A 6,063-nucleotide genomic window follows, 5' to 3' on the forward strand; every position below is an offset into this window, starting at 1 on the left:
TCGATATTATAAACATGTATATCAAAAGCTTGAGAAGAGTGCCACGTGGCACCGTTCCTTTGATGGAAACGGCTTTTAATACATTTGTATAGATTAGTTGTTGCCCCGGACGAGACTCCGAGTCATTGCGTGTAATTCGTTTATTTATTTATTTTGAAATTAATTGGATGATATTCCCCCATATATCATCATATACATTTAGATGATACGTGACGACCTCCAATACTTCATAACTTTCAATTAGTATTGAGTATCAGTTCATAATAAAATTAACTGTGATATCATTCACTTTTTGCAAAATGCATCACTCTTTTAAGTCAAAATGAGTCATTTTTAAACAAAGAATAGTTGTTTACCTCAATGAGTCACTTGTATATAAGTAAAAGTGACTTGTTTAGGATAAGAAGTTCCTCAGGTCTAAAGGGTAAATTTTTATGTTAAATATATCAATCCTATATAAATTTTTATGTTCCTCAGGTTTAATTGTGTCAATTGCTTGGGGGGGGGGGGGGGGGGGAGAACATGTGACATCATGATATATACTTGTTTGACGAATCTAACAAGATCACACATGAATATGTTTTTATAAATATACAAATGAGAATGTTTGGTGTATTTTGGTGTGGGCGATGTATGATAATTTGTTCAAAAAAAGCTTGTAAGGAATTGGGGATAAAAGTAACAATTTTTCAATGAAATTTGAGTAAGAGAATACTATTACTTAACAAAAGGGTTAAAGTGTCAAAAAGTTTGTCTACATGTTTTACAATTACATATAACTATAATACTTTATTATGTTTTATAATTACATATAATTATAAGACTAGCTATATTATATATGTTTTAGTTTGAAACATATAAGCATATATTAAAATTGTAACGGATTAGTGGTTTAACTCTCACATTTCATTTCAAAATCATGTGTTTGAATCCTAGTAACTACACATTGTCAATATTTTTTATTGAGAATGTTAGTGATTGTTTGGTATATAGGAAATTATGTAGGCAATAGAAATTTCCATATATTTTATATTGAGTTTTTGCCCTAGAAATATGAAATTATTTATTACGATTTATCCATTTTGTATGTTGTTTGCTTGAGGGAATTTTCGTTTACTAGCTAGATCATTTTACGTAAGCTAGGTAGGTGAATATATAGTTAGTTCATCATTCATATGTATTAACATGATGATTTAGATATGTAACAATAGTATTATTTAAAATTGTTCATCTAAACAATACCACATGATATATACATATATCATCTTAATGTATGCATGCATACACCTTTCACACGCATATAACTATAATGAAATTTTTGTTTACATTTTACAAGGTATTGCACTCAAAGCTTCACATGCATACCTTGTTCAGAGATGTATACATAAATATATTTAAAAATGTTAAAATTTCTATCACCAAAATGACAATTTATTTCAAAAATCAAAAGATTTGAGATTGGTTCAAGTCTAGCTTTTAAGAATGAACGCATACTTAATATTATACTCCCTCCGTTCCAAGATATAGTTTATGTTTCTTTTTGCAGTCTTTAATAAGTATTTTTGACCTATAATATTTTCTATTTTGTATTAGTAAAAAATATAAAAAGTTGATATTATGAATGTAGACATTGAGGCGAATCTAACAATACCCCACAATCCACATAAGTATGTTTTTTTTTGTAAATATTAATGAGAATGTTTGATAAAAAATTTTAAAGTTTTACTCCCAAAATAAAAACAGGAACTATATCATGGGATGGAGTGGGAATCATCATGATTTAAGTTTGGATAGCTACCTACCTCTTGTAGGTGGATAAATAAAATATTATCATAAATTTTCAACTTAATATAATATAAAAAATATAAAAAGTTGATATTATGAATGTAGGCATTAAGGCAAATCTAACAATACCTCACATTAGTATGTTTTTTTGTAAATATTAATGAGAATATTTGGTCAAAAAAATTAAAATTTGACTCCCAAAATAAAAACAGGAACTATATTATGAGACGGAGGGGATATTATCATGATTTAATTTTGAATAGCTACCTACCTCTTATAGGTGGATAAATAAAATATTATCATACATTTTCAACTTGATATAATATATAAAAAAAATGTTTTACATTACTCCATATCATAATCCACCTAATCATAAACGAGCTAAAAACTTTTCCTATTGCCATGTATTATTGATCCAGCATACAGCAGAAAAAATATGTAAAGTTACGTAGCTTTACATTTAGGCATGATCATAGTGGCACATGTTTGAACATTAATGGTCCTAAACTCCTAACTCCTGTCCCTCCAAAACATCGCCAAACTTTTATTTAGACGTACGATGGAGTTGGTGAGTGTGGATGCTGAGTAGACATGCATAGAATTAGCTTCAATTATCTTCTATCGGAGTTAGGCTAGATTATGTTTTCAATTTTGATTATATACTCAAGCTTAGAGTATAGTATATATGAATTATGATGGGGCAATATAAACATAACGTGAAACAGTTGGTAGGTTAATCGAATGACAGTTCTTTTAGGTCTTGTGGTGGGTTGGTAAAGAGGACCAACCACCCGCAGTGATTGGAAATCTCCTCCAACTACCTAAGCAATCACTACAAAAAAAACTCATATAGTAATGGATTTTTGGCGACGGATATATATCCGTTTCTAATTTAGAGACAGAATATTGATAATCTGTCTCTAAATTTAGGGATGGATTATCAATATCCGTCTCTAAATTTAGAAATGATTATGATAGATAAAAGTCTTTTAAATATGAATATGATAGATAATGTAAAAACACCCCCCTTTCTCCTTATTATCATGTTGTGTAGTAAATAAGTGCAAGACATCCATTAGTAGGTCCGAGTTGGAAATCACAATCCATTGTTTCTATAAAGAAGTTTATCGAGCTGCATATTGGTTAGTCGTTAACTATTAAGTTTTATTGTATCCAAGGTTGGTTATTCATGAGGCAACCCCTGAGGTCGCCCATTTTGTTGGTGGATATAAGTAGAGTCGTTTTGGCTAGGATTGTCCATGCTGTAACAACTTAGTTCCTTGGATTTTTTTTATTTAGTTATAGTGTTGTATTTTTTAAAATGATTGAAAGTCTAGTTCTCTCAATTTATATAGAAATGAGACATATTATAATCCAATATTACCGTTTGGGTTTTAAATGAGCTAATTAACTTTCAAAATAATTGAGTTATGCTTGTAGCACATGTAGGCTTGATGAACTTGTCAATTTACTATGATAAACATTTTTCAAATTTTAATGAGATATGTTTAATATCCTTTCGGAAAGCCTAAATTCTCGTATAACTATATGTCCAAATGAATGCCTTTTTCTGCTAGTAATTCAAATATTACAAGGCTGAGTGCTTAGATGTAAAGGTGTATGATGCTCCGAAAATTAGGGGTGTGGTCCTCTATAATGGGCACCTAACATTTCACCCAAAATATTCGGCCCCTGATATTTTAAATTTGATCAGGGGTACACTTGGCTTATAGATTGAAATCAATATAACTTGCTAGTTGTTGCTAGTTGTCGAAAAAAAGTCAAATCTCTCTTTATCGTACAACTCTTCAACAATAATTAATTTTTACACAGTTTGGATTTGAAGAGGTTAATGGTGAAAAACTTTTCAATTTGACCATATATTTATGTAACCACTCCACCCCTACCGATTCTGCAAACTCCAATTTGTACCGGCAACCACCTAATATTCAATTAGTCACATCATCGAGTTTTAGCAATGAACATTTGAGAAATAAGAAACTTAAGTGAAAGTAACAAAACATAGAACATCAATTTTTTTGGTTTTTAAAAGAAACATCCAAAAACTAAAATGTACGCGATTTTGAGAATCCACTTATATTAAAACTTGGCTTGTGAAATGACCTAATTTATGTCATTTGCAGTATATATTAGAAGTCCAGCATTATTAGTACCCCTTACCCTGGTAAGGGTCAAACATAGAGCCAACGCAAAAGAGATCTCCACGTTCTTTATACTTATCAAAAGTTTAGGTTAAATCAGGCATAATGGAGTGGAGACTTTATTTCGTCCTTATCATTGCTTTGAGATAGCCATAAACTTGATTTCACTTGTTGACTTATTGTTCTTAGCAGTTGTGTTCTAACATGCTTTAGTTTAAAGGATCTCTTAAGTAATTAAATACGTCATCCTTAATCTGCATCTCAATGTCACACATTATTATGAAATTCTATAGACCTAAGGTACTTAAGTAAGCAAAAAACTTCAACAAAGGCTATGTTCTATCAACTTGATTCCAAGATTTAATTTCTGATTCTTACTAAAATTAGATCAAATCATGCCAGATCACAGCTCCTGTGAGAACACCTCCTTTACGCGAGAATACTTTCTTATGTGAGAACACATCCTATATTCTATAAATTAAGTGATATTTTCTGAAAAATGTTTTCTTCTAAAAAATATACCAATAAAATTTCAACTCAAATTCAACCTATTTAACAAATATTACTAAATTCTTTATTAAATTTTCTGAAAATTCAATCTTTTTAACTCGCATTCATTAATTACGAATTTATTTCATCTCTCTCTCCTTTAAAAGACTAATTATCTCTCCTCATGATACCCATTTTCTAGAGCTGATCATTTTGGCTCGACCCGTTTTTTGGGCCGGTTTTGGGCATAATTTTTTGGCCCGCGGTCGTGCCTCTCCCGATTATTCTTATTTGGGCGGGCTTTGGGCAAGCCAAAAATGACTTTTAGTCTTTTTTTACCCGATCCGATTTTGGTCCGAAATAGTGGGCTCTGGGCACAAAATTGTGCTCAGGCCTGACCTGGCCAACGGGCAATTTTTTATGCGGCCTGGCCCGGCCCGGCTACCATTTTCTTTCCTCAAGTAGACTTAATTGAAGCTCCAAGTTCAACTTCAATCAAGTTTTTTCATAAGTGAAACGAAATTTTTCATAAAAGATCCAACTTATTTAGAGTGAATTCATGTTTATTCTCTATTCTCAAGATGATCATTTTCACAAGTCAAGTATATCCATTCTCTCTCCTCAAATAAACTCAACAAAATTCCGATAATATTCAACAAAGTTCTTCATCAGCAAAGTTACATGAATTCAGCTGAGTTTCTTACCAAGTTTCACGAATTCTTTAACAAAATTTTTGAAGTTCGATTTTATTTAGGTTGAATTTCATGTTCTATAATTTTGTATTTCATGTTCTAAAATTTGTTATATCATGCTCTAAACTTTGGAAATTCGTGTTCTAAAATAATTGATATAATAATTGTGTTTATGATACATGCTTTTGATTATTTGATATGGTAGATGATGATGATTAGTTGTTGCTAAGTAGCAATTTAAAGTTTGTTGAGATGAGATAAGATGGGTTTGCCTCACATTGTGATTTTGCATATGTGGTATTACATATGTTCTAAAAGTTTTTATATTTCCTCCGTTTCGTTTCAAATGCAACAAATGAATATTTTATATCTCACAAATAATTCTCATTTGTTGCATTTAAAACGAAACGGAAGAAGTATATGATATGAGATATAGTGTAGATGTTCTACAAAATGTGTACATGTTTTAAAATTCTATTGGAATTAATTTAGGATGCATGTACTTGTAATCATGTATAATAAACTTGAAATAATTTAGAACATGTTAAAAACAATTTAGAACATACTTGAAAAAAAGTTAGATTACACCTAAAATAATTTTAGAACATACTTGAAATAATTTAGGACATAAGCTTGAAAATTTTAAAACATGTATATATCAATATGTGTTGATTAGGCTCTTACGTAAAAAGACGACGTGTTCATTGTTAAAAATCACAGCAAATGTTCTCTAGATTATTATTCTAAAAAAAATGTTGCATATGCTCTAAGAAGTGTGCAGCTGTTCTAACAACAAAAAAATTAAGTATGTTGTTAAAAGTATTGTGTATGTTCTAAAAAGTACATGTTCTAAACATAAATATGTTCTCGCATAACGACACATTCTCACTGGATCCCGACCCTATATATACAACTTTGTTTTAGTAAAAATAAAT

This window comes from Beta vulgaris, chromosome 7 (genome assembly GCF_026745355.1).
Source record: "Beta vulgaris subsp. vulgaris cultivar EL10 chromosome 7, EL10.2, whole genome shotgun sequence".
Classification (NCBI taxonomy): domain Eukaryota; kingdom Viridiplantae; phylum Streptophyta; class Magnoliopsida; order Caryophyllales; family Amaranthaceae; genus Beta; species Beta vulgaris.